Source organism: Gigantopelta aegis, chromosome 15 (genome assembly GCF_016097555.1).
Source record: "Gigantopelta aegis isolate Gae_Host chromosome 15, Gae_host_genome, whole genome shotgun sequence".
Lineage (NCBI taxonomy): Eukaryota > Metazoa > Mollusca > Gastropoda > Neomphalida > Peltospiridae > Gigantopelta > Gigantopelta aegis.
The window spans coordinates 4,815,921-4,833,649 of NC_054713.1; positions in this window are offsets into that span (position 1 = coordinate 4,815,921).

Sequence of the window (17,729 nt, forward strand, 5' to 3'; positions counted from 1 at the left end):
CTATGATACAGAATCAGCTGGTCGTTACCTTTAGATTGCACTCACCGACAAACCTGTAACGAGACAATTAACTAGTGCCGGGAAGTAGATATTCGTAATTGGTAAATACCTAGCCCAAGTACTCTGACTGTAAGAGAGCTAGACGGACATTTGGACGGATAATAACCATCTAGTAAACACCAAGTTGTCCCACTACGCAGAATTCATTTTAGGACCATTTATACACGTTTATCTACTTCCCGGGCCATAACCGATATAACCTTCATATGGTTTTATCGTAGTAACTAACTTATTCTCCATGAGTAACGCAAATGTTGCAAGCTCGTGTGCGGGAACTTTTGTAGACTGAATAAAGGAATATTTTATTTAACGACGCACTCAACACATTTTGTTTAAGGTTATATGGCGTCGAACATATGGCTAAGGAACACACAGATATTGAGAGAAGAAACTCGCTGTCGCCACTTCATGGGCTACTATTTTCGATTACCAGCAAGGGATCTTTTATATGCACCATCCCACAGACAGGATAGCACATATCACGGCCTTTGGTATACCATTTGTGGTGTACTGGCTGGAACGAGAAATAGTCCAATGGGCCCACCGACGGGGATCGATCCCACATCGACCTGCGCATCAAGTGAACGCTGTACCACTGTGCTACGTCCCGCCCCGGCCCTTTGTAAAGTGCTGTAATAAAGATCTAGACAGCTGCGAACTCCGGTAGAGTCTATTACTCTACTAGTAGTATAAACGCTATTTAGGCTAAGGGAGAGATATATACTCACAGAAAAAGGTTCCCATGCATGTATCGCACCATGGGCGTACATGGGGGGGGGGGGGGGGGGGGGGGGGGGGGGGTTCGATGGGTTCGACCGAACCCCCCCCCCCCCGAAATCGCTTTTTTTATAATTTAATATATCTGACATAAATATGTTCATATACTTACCATTTGTGACACCCAATAGCCGATATGTATTTTTGTGCTGGGGTGTCGTTAAACAAACATTCAATCAATCAATCAATCAATTGATATCTGACATTATTATATTTACTCAACATAGAAATATATGCCCAGTATCTCTGCAATCTATTTTGGAACCCCCCTTTTCAAAATCCTATGTAGTGGAACCCCCCTTTTCAAAATCCTATGTACGCCCATGCGCACCTGTAGGCATCATCGTGTGCGGCTGTGAAGAGGTCGGTCATCGGATCGATCCTTCTCAGTAGATCCATTTGCAGTTTGGGCTATTTTCCGTTCCAACCAGTGGTTCACAATTGGTTCATGAAAGGCCGTGGTATATGTTGTCCTGTCCGTGAGAAAGTGCATATAAAAGACCCCTTGCTGCTTATTGGAAAGAGTAGCCTATGTGGCAGCAGCGGGTTTCCTCTAAAGAAATATGTCAGAATGACCATATGTTTGACGTCCAATAGCCGATGCTAAGATAAAAATCAATGTGTTCTAGAGGCATCGTTAAATAAAACAAACTTTACTTTACTGTTGGCATCATGTTTAACAGTAACAACCCCCAAAAACAACAATAATAAATCGTTTGCAAGATATTATTTTTGCGCATTCGTAAACATTACAAGGCGATTTGCACAATTGTTGTCATCATATTTGTGAAGTTTGAACCATTTATAAACTCTGCAGTTGGTTTGAGATCATTGTATTGGGTGTACAGAAACCTTTTTCTGCGAGTATATAATAAACGTAATATGTCACAATTGTTGTCATCATATTTGTGAAGTTTGAACCATTTATAAACTCTGCAGTTGGTTTGAGATCATTGTATTGGGTGTACAGAAACCTTTTTCTGCGAGTATATAATAAACGTAATATGTCACAATTGTTGTCATCATATTTGTGAAGTTTGAACCATTTATAAACTCTGCAGTTGGTTTCAGATCATTGTATTGGGTGTACAGAAAGCTTTTTCTGCGAGTATACAATAAACGTAATATGTCACCTTAGTGTATTACACGTACATGTAATATATTGGTGAATGTGTGTTTCTGAACAAAAAGTGTTTTGTTTATCGACACCCCTAGAGCACCTTGATGCATTAACTACCGGCAATTGCATGTCAAACATTTCACAATATTGTCTTAGAGGAAAGTTTAAAGTTTTTTTGTTTAACGACACCACTAGAAACAAAACAACACCACTAGAGCACATTCATTTACCAATCTTCTTCTTTCTTCTTCTGCGTTCAAGCTATAGTTGATGATGTTTCAGATTTGGAGTCCGGTTGTGGTGATAAAAAACGCTGTTTCTGTCAAGTCTTCTTTGGAACCCCAAAGCTTGACAGCCAATGTTGCTCCGTTCGACCAGTGCTTTATCTTCGCTTCATCATAGAGGGGCCAGAATTGCAGGATGTGTTCTGGGGACTGTGGTCCTGTTTGACATGGATATTCATCAGTGTCTGCCAGTTTCAGGCGGTACATATGGGATTTATCAATCATCGGCTATTATACTGCACGTCAAACATTTGATACTAGTGACTTATTGTCTTAAAGTAAATCCGCTACATTTTACCATTAGCAGCAAGGCTTCTTTTGTATGTACTTGCATACAAACAGGACATCACATACCATCGCCTTTGACATGCCATTTGCGAGGGATTGGTCGAGACTGGAGAAAAACAAGTTGAGTCACCGAGGAGGTTTGATCCCATGATCCAAGCACTTCAGGCGAGGACTCTACTGATAGAGCTAAATCCCGCCCCCTTCTTTTATAAAGTTGCACCCCTCTCTATAAACATCCTAACGGCCACGGTGGCGTCGTGGTTAGGCCATCGGTCTACAGGCTGGTAGGTACTGGGTTCGGATCCCAGTCGAGGCATGGGACTTTTAATCCAGATACCGACTCCAAACCCTGAGTGAGTGCTCCGCAAGGCTCAGTGGGTATGTGTAAACCACTTGCACCGACCAGTGATCCATAACTGGTTCATCAAAGACCATGGTTTGTGCTATCCTGTCTGTGGGAAGCGCAAATAAAAGATCCCTTGCTGCCTGTCGCAAAAGAGTAGCCTATGTGACGACAGCGGGTTTCCTCTAAAAAAACCAGTGTCAGAATGACCATATGTTTGACGTCCAATAGCCGATGATAAGATAAAAAATCAATGTGCTCTAATGGCGTCGTTAAATAAAAGAAACTTTACTATAAACATCCTGGATCCACTCTCGCTTTCTTCTTCTTTCTTCATTTACATTTTTATAGTTCTGTCTGAGTATAACTGCGGAAATACACTTATTAAACTCACACCATTCACTTAAAGCAAATTTAGAATATTCCCCAGAGTTCTGCAATCAATTTCGTTACACATAAACTGTAAAAAGTAGTTTTTCGCGCAAATTAGCCACACAATTAACTTTGATCGGAAATAGCAAACACGTTTTGTAAGTAAAATGAGTTGACGTAGTTGATTTAGAGTTCAATTCTGACGACGATATTGATTTAACCAAACCTCAATAAAAAGAACCACTTCAATATTTCGCAATGTTTTAAAAAGATGAATCGCTGATTTCTACGTCTTTGTTCAACCGTCTTTTAATGACTAAAACATGACATTAACGAAATAAAAGTATACTGCTACTTTAAGCCCGGAGGAACAGGGGGTGGGGTAGGATGTGCGAGTGGGGGGGTCTTGAGGGTGGAGTGGGAAGTTTGATTATGGGGGCGGAGATGTGGGGAGTCCACTCGAGAACGAAAGTGTACGTTTTTCCTACTCTGTATGAATAATGATAAAATAATAGTTTATGGCTTATGACTCCAACCCACTTGAAATTATAACTTCCCATATCCCGCATGGTATGAGGTTAAAACTTTATATGCTTTTATATCGGTTTTCACTTTATTCATTATATAGTCTTGGAGCAAAGACCAGATAAAAATAGTTGAGCAAAACACCCACTACACAGTTGGTTTATCACTATAAACTACTTGGGGAATGCCGCTGGAACATTCCTAGCCCTGTTGTAGAGTTTAATTGTGGCAGCAACAATAGGCGACAGCCTGTTTTCTAATAGGGGGTAGGGTGGGGTGGGGGTGGCTTAGGTGCAAATCTCAACAATTTGATTTGATTTTCGCGTCTTCTAAAATAAATATCCTTTAGGAATTGTTGTTAATAATATATTATTAAAGTTAGCCTTTATATTGTTGTTCAGCTAGCGGCAATATGGATATGATTTCTTCAAGATGGCCGCCATTTACCAATATGGTTGGCAAATGCCATTTTGTATTTATATATATATATATATATATATATATATATATATATATATATATATATATATATATATATATATATATATATATTATGGGAAATATAAAAGATGATGGGGGAAAGGAGGCAGGCGCATGTGCAGGGGCAGAATTTTAGGGGTCACATCCCCATGCTCAAGCAAATTTTCCTTCTTTTTTTCCAGTACATTTTATAGGGGAGCATGTCTTGACCCCACCTATAAACGTCGCTCGCCATCTGGACCCCTTCTGCTTAAATCCCTGCACACACACACACAAACACACACACACACACACACGCGCGCGCGCACGCACGCACGCGCGCGCACACGCACACACACCTGGATGGTGTGGAAAATTACTGCCTCAAGGTAGATATTCATTTTGTCATATTAATTAAAAACAATAATTGGTACACCAAACAATACTTTAGCTTTATGTTTGTTTAAATCAACTGTTTCATGACATTTCCCAGTCACTTCAACTCAAAATATTTTGACAGTCGTGCGATAGGTCAAATGCACACAAACTCAATGACACTTTTCCGGTAGCAGTAGCCAGAGTACTCTGCCATTCGAGAGCTGGACGGACATTTAGACGGATATACTCGCTCTCTCCGTCAGAGATCTATCTGTGATATTTATATTTTTTACACAGTTCTTTACACTGTGTTTTGATTTAACTCTTGAATGTTTATATTGATAGTTATCATCACATTACTTTTGCATTTACCATAGTTTGACACCCAATAGCCGATGTATTTTTCGTGCAGGGGTGTCGTTAAATAGCCTGCATGGTGACATAATGTTTATTCTCATTCATTCATCTCTCTCTCTCTCTCTCTCTCTCTCTCTGTGTGTGTGTGTGTGTGTGTGTCCGTCTCTCATATATATAATACATGTATATTAGACACCCAATGGCCATAGTGAACAATGAGCCGATGTGTTAAGAAAGAAATGTTGTAGATGTATTTGACGACATATTCAACACATTTTATTTAGTCATATATAGCCCGAGTACTCCGACTGTAAAGCCACGGTCACAATGTCAAGGATCAGGACGCCGGGTTAGCCACGGATACGTTCCGGCATCATTCGTGACAATCCCTTGTGGTCCGTAACTCTGTCCATATTAAATCCCTGATAAATCGTAGTAGTACTTTTATGTTCGTGAAAATGTTGAACATGTCAAAAAATTCATCACGGATTGAACAACCGTAGTACATCCTTAATGATCCGTAGAAGAACGTAACAATCCGTTCTAATCCCAACTTAATCGTAGTAATCCCCGGCCTAAGAGAACTAAGCGGACATTTGGGAGGTTAGTAATGAGAGCGTATAACTTTCCAAATGTCCATCTAGCTCTCTTACAGTCAGATTATTCGGGATTATGGTTCAGGACCAAGAAGACAAAGAGAGGAACCTTCATGGCACTCCATGGGCTACTCTTTTCAATTAGACCGGCTGCGCACCAGGCGAACACTTTACCATTGGGCTACGTCCAGGCCCTTCCAATGTGTGTGTGTGTGTGTGTGTGTGCGTGTGTCTGTGTGTGTTTCTTACCATATTGTGTGACTTTCACCTCCGAAACACAGGGTTACGGTCCATATAGACTGTTTCAATGCATTTCGATGTTTTATATTTTTTTGCAACAATATTTCAAAATTATAGTAACTGAAGTCAGTTCACATGACCGATAGTTCATTATGTGAATAATATTATAATATATATTTGCTAAATTTTAAACACAACTGGTGAATTTTATTTTAATTTTGTGAAATATATTTTAGGTAATCATTGGTATTTTGTTGGGAAAATATTCGTGGTTTTGGAGGTCAGTTTCGGGGGGTTGAAACCCCTTGTTGCTGAAGTGAATTTTCTTTTTGTTACGTATTTTCTGGGGAAAGAATGAAGGAAATGTTTTGTTTAAAGAGGCACTCACCACATTTTAAGCGTGACTTTACTGCCCTAGTTCTAAACTTCACTCACCATAGTTTGGCACAGGGGCAGGATTTAGGTCAATCGATTGAGTGCTCGCTCGAGGTGCTTCTGTTGCAGGATCTAACCACCTCGGTGGATCCATTCAACTGATTGGTTTTTTCTCGTTCCAACCAGTGCACCACAGCTGGACAAAGGTCATGATATGTGCTTTCCTATCTGTGGGAAAGTGCATATAAAAGATCCCTTGCTGCATTAGGAATGTAGCAGGTTTCCTCTAATGACTAAGAGTCAGAATTGCCAAATGTCTGACATCCAATAGTTGATGGACCGGCCTCGGTGGCGTCGTGGCAGGCCATCGGTCTACAGGCTGGTAGGTACTGGGTTCGGATCCCAGTCGAGGCATGGGATTTTTAATCCAGAGACCGACTCCAAACCCTGAGTGAGTGCTCCACAAGGCTCAGTGGGTAGGTGTAAACCACTTGCACCGACCAGTGATCCATAACTGGTTCAACAAAGGCCATGGTTTGTGCTATCCTGCCTGTGGGAAGCGCAAATAAAAGATCCCTTGCTGCTAATCGGAAGAGTAGCCCATGTAGTGGCGACAGCGGGTTTCTTCTCAAAATCTGTGTGGTCCTTAACCATATGTCTGATGCCATATAACCGTAAATAAAATGTGTTTTGTGCGTCATTAAATAAAACATTTCTTTCTTTTTCTTTCCAATAGCTGATGATTAATTAATCAATGTGCTCTAGTGGTGCCGTTAAACAAAACAAACTTTCATATTTTGGCACATGCACTTTTTGAAAATTTGGCGAAATATTCTGGACATCCAAATATAGTTTAAACATTCCAAATGTATTTTAAACATTCCATTCCAGATGTATTTTAAACTGACTGATTTTACAATGAGAGAGTATTGTCTTTAATTTGACTATTTGATTTTTAGAACATAGCATTTCAACATGAGTACTAAGCAATTGGCAGTCTGCATGATTTTAAATTCCTTTTTTTGTTTTAATGTATACATTTAGGAAAAGGGGCAAGCAAAAAAAAGAAAAAAAAGAAGCGAAGCTGACCTTAAATAAAACAAAAGAAAGAGTACTCTTTATATGCTTGAAAGAAAGAAAGAAATGATATACCAGTCGTGGTGCACTGGCTGGAACGAGACATAGCCAAATGGGCCCACCGACGGGGATCGATCCCACACTGATCGTGCATCGAGCGAACGCTGTACCACTGGACTAAGTCCCGCCCCTTTTTGACCATTATGAAAGCCACTGTAAGAGAAACAAACTGCCACTGTTATAACTTGCTAAACTTAACTCTGGAATACAACACCAAATAATGATCTTTAAAAACAAAACAAACAAAAAGTAAAAACAAAAATCAACATTTTATGTCAGAAAACACAGATCACATACAAAATGAGATTCAAAAAAAAAAAAAAAAACTTTAAAAAATCCCAGAGAACATAGGTCCCTTTACTGATCTCATAACATAAAACGTGTTTGACATACACAGAGATAAATATTTAAAGTTTGTATCATGTGCACTAAAACAATAGGGGAAAAACAATACAGAAATGATAACTGTTCCATACATGTACATGTAACCACAATGGGGGTAGAAAATACTTCTTTTTTTTGCAAGTATACCCACCAGACAAAACATTAAATAATTCGGCTTCATTTTAATTACAAACCCTTTTAGGAGATCCAACTAGCACGAAATAATGATTGATTGAAAACACATTTTATTGAACAAAAGAATTGGGCACAAGTTTGACAACTTACGAGGCCGTCTTCTATTACAAAACATAACAATGATTCTTACATGTCTAACCAGAGGGGGCAGGTCGTAGTCCAGTGGTAAAGCACTCGCTTGATGCACGGTCGGTTTAGGATCGATCCCCATCAGTGGCCCCATTGGGCTATTTCTCGTTCCAGCCAGTGCTCCACAACTGGTGCAACAAAGGCCGTGGTATGTACTACCTTGTCTGTGGGATGGGGCATATAAAAGATCTTTTGCTGCTAATCGAAAAGAGTAGCCTATGAAGTGGCAACAATGGGTTTCGTCTCTCAATATGTGTGTGGTCCTTAACCATATGTTCGGTGCCATACAACAGTAAATACAATGTGTTGAATGTGTTGTTTAATGAGACATTTTCTTCCTCTAACCAAAAGGGTGCAAACCTCAGTATTTAAACACTCCCCCCCCCCCCCCCCCCGTTTCATACCCTGTGTTAATCGGAATCCAGCAGAAACTTACAATGCAGTGATTGTTATATGATAATGGAAAACAGGTTCTGTGATTGCACCGATATGGTCCCCGAAATGATTGTCCTCCAAAACTTGAGAGACCTGGCTTGGCAGTTTCAAAGCTATCTTAACCCTATGAAATTGTAAAACCATCGTTGGCTATGACTTCACTATACAGCACACACCATAGTGATGTCATAGCTCAGGATGGTTTTACGATTTCGTAGCTTTTTGTCCTGAGTAGTAAAATGTTTGCTTGATTTAAGTTGTAAGCTTCTACGACTCTTTCCCCAAACCATGTGGTAATTTGTGGAACAATCATCAAAAAAAGTAATAATAATAAATAAATAAAAATTAAAAGACATCTTAAAAAAAAAACAAGCTGCAAGATGAACAAGATGCAGGCAGTTTTAACATATGACAATGAATGTTCCCTGAAAATTTTGATTTACATGTTTAGATCATTTCGATTGTCCTCAGATGTATGAATATTTGATGATTTACATGAAATAATGGTGGATTTTACCAGAAAAAAAAAAAAAAAAAAAAAAAATGAGTTAGCTCTGGCACTCACCAAAAGTTACCAACTGTGAATTTTCTGCTCACCCAGAGCAAGCACTGAAAATAATATTTAAAAAAAAAAAGTAGGCTAGTGTACTTTTCCTGAGACACTCACTCATTAGCAGGTTCGTTTACAGTGTCCTGTTTTCATGACCGTACAAGAAGTGAGTATTATTTACAATCTATATTCATCATTTCCAATTTACTGTAACTTTCCTTTAATATTCACCGTTTTAGCCAGCTATCAACTTAGCATAGTTTTGTGCCTCCATGGAAAAGGCCATGTTTTGAGTCTGAATGATGATTCGGCAAATCCTAACATTACAAGATGGAATTCCAAAACATCTACAAAATACTACATAATGTTTACAATTATGGCAGAGCCCTCAAAACAATAGCCTAAATGCAATCCCTGTTTACAGGCAGTAACTATAAATAATCTAATTCTCAACTGCCGTTTACATGTATTTAAAAAAAAGAAAAAACATTATGCATTTTCCATTTTCTGAATATCTCCACAAACATTACAAAACGGAATAAAATATATATCAATGCATGTTACATGTATTTTTGATTGTACAAACAATCTGCAATAATTAATGCAGGCAAGCTCACTTTTATAAACAATTAAAAAAAATTGTATGAAATAACAAGTACAGATCTATAATATGGGGTGGGGGTGGGGGGAGGGGGAGGGAGCAACTGTAATATGAGGAGATAATGTAAGTACACTAAAGTCACCGTCTAAGATATTGGCTGCACTGTTCTACGGTAATAGGTTTAAACAATATTTGGAGCAAGGCAATTTTTACTTTGCAATACCAGAAAGACCATGAAGGTAATTTTCTTTAACACCTTAGAAAAATTAACCAAAATTTCCTGCCCACAGGAGCTGCTATCAGTTGAACAAAACATCTCAAGTAACTTTTTTCTCAGCTGATAACTCTAATGTACAGTGAGCTGTAAAGTTTGTTTTGTTTACCAACACCACTAGAGCACCGTAATTAATCATCGGCTATTCGATATCAAACATTTGACAATTCAAACACACATTTTTCAGACGAAACCTGCTATATTTTACCAAAAACAGCAAGGGGTCTTTTAAATGCACGTTCCCCACAGACACGACAGCACATACCACAGCCTTTGATATAAGAGTCATGTCGAAAAGCCAATGGATCAGCCAAGGTTTGATCCTGTGCTGTAGGCTTTACGCTGGGTGTTCATGTTTCAAAATGCCTGTCTGAGGTCTGAGGCAGTTTATTCAATATAAATAGGTAGCTGCATGTGTTAAACACCCCCCAAAACAACACCATTAATCTTCAACTCACTCTAATTGATATGGATGTTAGTTCTAACAATAGCCATTCAAATAAAGGCCAGTTGCTAGCTTACTGTTTGCCGTTATTTAGGCCAAAGGTCAAAATCTCGAAATTTTGCTATTGAAAAATGTTTCCTGCCATTTAGTAAAGCACTAACAATATATCTGACAAACGCAAAATGGGTTGGGCATAAATCAGACAAGAGCCTTATGTGTGGAATTTAATTTTATTTAGATGAAATTAGTGGGTGAGCCTCAACTCGGGCATGCATTTAAAGCAGGGTATACTGAAAATAGCGCTCGATATTGGTAATGATATTGTATCAATACTGAATATCTTACAAATACCGAGGTAAATAACCTCCAAAAATACCGATATCGATAGCGAACCTCCAATTTGAATACTGCCCAGTTCTACTTGCAATGTTAGTCCCCTACCGGTCCTACCGGAGGGGACTATATGTTTTCATCTCTGTCCGTCTGTCAGTCTCTCTGTCCCACATATAGTTTTCCGAATGGTTTTTTCTCAGTGCTTTGAGGTATTGTGCTCACATTTTGTGTACAGATTTATCAAGTCTGACTTTCTTGGCGTTTTTTTCGCATTTTTCAGAGTTATTGCCCTTGAACATCAGAGATACAGAAATTTGTTAGGCCCGGTAAGGACATGTATTGCTTAGCAGTACTCTCAGAATACTTGTTATTATTATTATATTTATTATTATCATTAACAATATTTTTCCTATTTTTTTCAGATAAGGCCGACACATTTCCAAGAAAAGAACTAAAATCAATGATTGGGGAAGACAGAATATTCTGAGCCCCTTGTCTGGATGTGTACGATGACCCAAGGACTCTGCCATGTGGACACACATACTGCTTAGAGTGCTTGAAAAACCATATATCTGCCAGGATCAGTCGAGGCAAAACCTTTCAGTGTCCACTCTGTATAGATACCATCATATAACAGATGATACAAAAGCAGCAAACTCGTGGGCTACACAGTTCCCACGTGTTGTGGCCTTAACGGATGAATTCAAGGGCTTGAAACGACTCGACTTGAGGTCTTGAAACAATGTAAAAAAAAAAAAGTATTATTGTTATATTTATTAACAATATTTTTTCTTTTTGCAGATATGGTTTCAGCATTTCCTAGCAAAGAAGAAAAATCAATGACTGGTGAAGACGGGGTATCCTGTGCTTTTTGTTTGGAGGTGTATTGAGACCCAATGACCTGGCCGTTATTATTATTATATTTATTATTATTATTTCTCCTTGTTTTTCAGATATGGCTACAGCATTTCCTAGGGAACAACTAAAATCAATGATTGGGGAAGACAGAATATTCTGAGCCCTTTGTCTGGATGTGTACGATGACCCAAGGACTCTGCCATGTGGACACACATACTGCTTAGAGTGCTTGAAAAACCATATATCTGCCAGGATCAGTCGAGGCAAAACCTTTCAGTGTCCACTCTGTATAGATACCATTCATATAACAGATGATACAAAAGCAGCAAACTCGTGGGCTACACAGTTCCCACGTGTTGTGGCCTTAACGGATGAATTCAAGGGCTTGAAACGACTCGACTTGAGGTCTTGAAACAATGTAAAAAAAAAAAAGTATTATTGTTATATTTATTAACAATATTTTTTCTTTTTGCAGATATGGTTTCAGCATTTCCTAGCAAAGAAGAAAAATCAATGACTGGTGAAGACGGGGTATCCTGTGCTTTTTGTTTGGAGGTGTATTGAGACCCAATGACCTGGCCGTTATTATTATTATATTTATTATTATTATTTCTCCTTGTTTTTCAGATATGGCTACAGCATTTCCTAGGGAACAACTAAAATCAATGATTGGGGAAGACAGAATATTCTGAGCCCTTTGTTTGGATGTGTACGATGACCCAAGGACTCTGCCATGTGGACACACATACTGCTTAGAGTGCTTGAAAAACCATATATCTGCCAGGATCAGTCGAGGCAAAACCTTTCAGTGTCCACTCTGTATAGATACCATTCATATAACAGATGATACAAAAGCAGCAAACTCGTGGGCTACACAGTTCCCACGTGTTGTGGCCTTAACGGATGAATTCAAGGGCTTGAAACGACTCGACTTGAGGTCTTGAAACAATGTAAAAAAAAAAAAAGTATTATTGTTATATTTATTAACAATATTTTTTCTTTTTGCAGATATGGTTTCAGCATTTCCTAGCAAAGAAGAAAAATCAATGACTGGTGAAGACGGGGTATCCTGTGCTTTTTGTTTGGAGGTGTATTGAGACCCAATGACCTGGCCGTTATTATTATTATATTTATTATTATTATTTCTCCTTGTTTTTCAGATATGGCTACAGCATTTCCTAGGGAACAACTAAAATCAATGATTGGGGAAGACAGAATATTCTGAGCCCTTTGTCTGGATGTGTACGATGACCCAAGGACTCTGCCATGTGGACACACATACTGCTTAGAGTGCTTGAAAAACCATATATCTACCAGGATCAGTCGAGGCAAAACCTTTCAGTGTCCACTCTGTATAGATACCATTCATATAACAGATGATACAAAAGCAGCAAACTCGTGGGCTACACAGTTCCCACGTGTTGTGGGTTTAACGGATGCTGTAGATGAATTCAAGGGCTTGAAACGACTTGACTTGAGGTCTTAAAACAATGTAAAAAAAAAAAGTATTATTGTTATATTTATTAACAATATTTTTTCTTTTTGCAGATATGGTTTCAGCATTTCCTAGCAAAGAAGAAAAATCAATGACTGGTGAAGACGGGGTATCCTGTGCTTTTTGTTTGGAGGTGTATTGAGACCCAATGACCTGGCCGTTATTATTATTATATTTATTATTATTATTTCTCCTTGTTTTTCAGATATGGCTACAGCATTTCCTAGGGAACAACTAAAATCCATGATTGGGGAAGACAGAATATTCTGAGCCCTTTGTCTGGATGTGTACGATGACCCAAGGACTCTGCCATGTGGACACACATACTGCTTAGAGTGCTTGAAAAACCATATATCTGCCAGGATCAGTCGAGGCAAAACCTTTCAGTGTCCACTCTGTATAGATACCATTCATATAACAGATGATACAAAAGCAGCAAACTCGTGGGCTACACAGTTCCCACGTGTTGTGGCCTTAACGGATGAATTCAAGGGCTTGAAACGACTCGACTTGAGGTCTTGAAACAATGTTAAAAAAAAAAAGTATTATTGTTATATTTATTAACAATATTTTTTCTTTTTGCAGATATGGTTTCAGCATTTCCTAGCAAAGAAGAAAAATCAATGACTGGTGAAGACGGGGTATCCTGTGCTTTTTGTTTGGAGGTGTATTGAGACCCAATGACCTGGCCGTTATTATTATTATATTTATTATTATTATTTCTCCTTGTTTTTCAGATATGGCTACAGCATTTCCTAGGGAACAACTAAAATCAATGATTGGGGAAGACAGAATATTCTGAGCCCTTTGTTTGGATGTGTACGATGACCCAAGGACTCTGCCATGTGGACACACATACTGCTTAGAGTGCTTGAAAAACCATATATCTGCCAGGATCAGTCGAGGCAAAACCTTTCAGTGTCCACTCTGTATAGATACCATTCATATAACAGATGATACAAAAGCAGCAAACTCGTGGGCTACACAGTTCCCACGTGTTGTGGCCTTAACGGATGAATTCAAGGGCTTGAAACGACTCGACTTGAGGTCTTGAAACAATGTAAAAAAAAAAAAGTATTATTGTTATATTTATTAACAATATTTTTTCTTTTTGCAGATATGGTTTCAGCATTTCCTAGCAAAGAAGAAAAATCAATGACTGGTGAAGACGGGGTATCCTGTGCTTTTTGTTTGGAGGTGTATTGAGACCCAATGACCTGGCCGTTATTATTATTATATTTATTATTATTATTTCTCCTTGTTTTTCAGATATGGCTACAGCATTTCCTAGGGAACAACTAAAATCAATGATTGGGGAAGACAGAATATTCTGAGCCCTTTGTCTGGATGTGTACGATGACCCAAGGACTCTGCCATGTGGACACACATACTGCTTAGAGTGCTTGAAAAACCATATATCTGCCAGGATCAGTCGAGGCAAAACCTTTCAGTGTCCACTCTGTATAGATACCATTCATATAACAGATGATACAAAAGCAGCAAACTCGTGGGCTACACAGTTCCCACGTGTTGTGGCCTTAACGGATGAATTCAAGGGCTTGAAACGACTCGACTTGAGGTCTTGAAACAATGTAAAAAAAAAAAAGTATTATTGTTATATTTATTAACAATATTTTTTCTTTTTGCAGATATGGTTTCAGCATTTCCTAGCAAAGAAGAAAAATCAATGACTGGTGAAGACGGGGTATCCTGTGCTTTTTGTTTGGAGGTGTATTGAGACCCAATGACCTGGCCGTTATTATTATTATATTTATTATTATTATTTCTCCTTGTTTTTCAGATATGGCTACAGCATTTCCTAGGGAACAACTAAAATCAATGATTGGGGAAGACAGAATATTCTGAGCCCTTTGTCTGGATGTGTACGATGACCCAAGGACTCTGCCATGTGGACACACATACTGCTTAGAGTGCTTGAAAAACCATATATCTACCAGGATCAGTCGAGGCAAAACCTTTCAGTGTCCACTCTGTATAGATACCATTCATATAACAGATGATACAAAAGCAGCAAACTCGTGGGCTACACAGTTCCCACGTGTTGTGGCCTTAACGGATGCTGTAGATGAATTCAAGGGCTTGAAACGACTTGACTTGAGGTCTTAAAACAATGTAAAAAAAAAAAGTATTATTGTTATATTTATTAACAATATTTTTTCTTTTTGCAGATATGGTTTCAGCATTTCCTAGCAAAGAAGAAAAATCAATGACTGGTGAAGACGGGGTATCCTGTGCTTTTTGTTTGGAGGTGTATTGAGACCCAATGACCTGGCCGTTATTATTATTATATTTATTATTATTATTTCTCCTTGTTTTTCAGATATGGCTACAGCATTTCCTAGGGAACAACTAAAATCCATGATTGGGGAAGACAGAATATTCTGAGCCCTTTGTCTGGATGTGTACGATGACCCAAGGACTCTGCCATGTGGACACACATACTGCTTAGAGTGCTTGAAAAACCATATATCTGCCAGGATCAGTCGAGGCAAAACCTTTCAGTGTCCACTCTGTATAGATACCATTCATATAACAGATGATACAAAAGCAGCAAACTCGTGGGCGACACAGTTCCCACGTGTTTTGGCCTTAACGGATGCTGTAGATGAATTCAAGGGCTTGAAACGACTTGACTGGAGGTCTTGAAACAATGTAAAAAAAAGAAGTATTATTGTTATATTTATTAACAATATTTTTTCTTTTTGCAGATATGGTTTCAGCATTTCCTAGCAAAGAAGAAAAATCAATGACTGGTGAAGACGGGGTATCCTGTGCTTTTTGTTTGGAGGTGTATTGAGACCCAATGACCTGGCCGTTATTATTATTATATTTATTATTATTATTTCTCCTTGTTTTTCAGATATGGCTACAGCATTTCCTAGGGAACAACTAAAATCAATGATTGGGGTAGACAGAATATTCTGAGCCCTTTGTCTGGATGTATACGATGACCCAAGGACTCTGCCATGTGGATACACATACTGCTTAGAGTGCTTGAAAAACCATATATCTGCCAGGATCAGTCGAGGCAAAACCTTTCAGTGTCCACTCTGTATAGATACCATTCATATAACAGATGATACAAAAGCAGCAAACTCGTGGGCTACACAGTTCCCACGTGTTCTGGCCTTAACGGATGCCTTAGATGAAGTGAACAGCTTGAAATTACAAGAGTTGCCCTGCTGGTGTTGAAAGCAGTTTTAAAAAAAACCCAAGAGTTGCCCTGCTGGCGTTGAAAGCAGTTTAAAAAAAAGAGTTCACCTGCTGGTGTTGAAAGCAGTTTAAAAAAAAAGAATTGACCTGCTGGTGTTGAAAGCAGTAAAAAAAGAAGAAAAGAGTTGACCTGCTGGTGTTGAAAGCAGTTTAAAAACGAGTTAACCTGCTTGTGTTGAAAGCAGTTAAAAAAAAGAAGAAAAGTTGACCTGCTGGTGTTGAAAGCAGTTAAAGAAACAGTTGACCTGCTGATGTTGAAAGCAGTAAAAAAAAAAAAAAGAGAGAGTTGACCTGCTGTGTTGAAAGCACCTGTACACTTTGTCTCAGTGTATATGACGACCCAAGGACCCGGTCCTGTTATTGTTATTATTAACAATATTCCTCCAACATTTCCTGGTGAAGAACTAAAATCCATGACTGGGGAAGACAGAGTATCCTGATCTCTGTGTCTGGATGTGTATGATGGCCCAAGGACCCAGTCCTGTTATTGTTATTATTAACAATATTCCTCCAACATTTCCTGGTGAAGAACTAAAATCCATGACTGGGGAAGACAGAGTATCCTGATCTCTGTGTCTGGATGTGTATGATGGCCCAAGGACCCAGTCCTGTTATTGTTATTATTAACAATATTCCTCCAACATTTCCTGGTGAAGAACTAAAATCCATGACTGGGGAAGACAGAGTATCCTGATCTCTGTGTCTGGATGTGTATGATGGCCCAAGGACCCAGTCCTGTTATTGTTATTATTAACAATATTCCTCCAACATTTCCTGGTGAAGAACTAAAATCCATGACTGGGGAAGACAGAGTATCCTGATCTCTGTGTCTGGATGTGTATGATGGCCCAAGGACCCAGTCCTGTTATTGTTATTATTAACAATATTCCTCCAACATTTCCTGGTGAAGAAAGAGTATCCTGATCTCTGTGTCTGGATGTGTATGATGGCCCAAGGACCCAGTCCTGTTATTGTTATTATTAACAATATTCCTCCAACATTTCCTGGTGAAGAACTAAAATCCATGACTGGGGAAGACAGAGTATCCTGATCTCTGTGTCTGGATGTGTATGATGGCCCAAGGACCCAGTCCTGTTATATATTATATTATTATTAAGTTTCTCCTTTCAGATATGGCTACAGCATTTCCTAGAGAACAACTAAAATCAATGATTGGGGAAGACAGAATATTCTGAGCCCTTTGTCTGGATGTGTACGATGACACAAGGACTCTGCCATGTGGACACACATACTGCTTAGAGTGCTTGAAAAACCATATATCTGCCAGGATCAGTCGAGGCAAAACCTTTCAGTGTCCACTCTGTATAGATACCATTCATATAACAGATGATACAAAAGCAGCAAACTCGTGGGCTACACAGTTCCCATGTGTTCTGGCCTTAACGGATGCTGTAGATGAATTCAAGGACTTGAAACAACTTGACTTGAGGTCTTGAAACAATGTAAAATTTTGTTATTATTGTT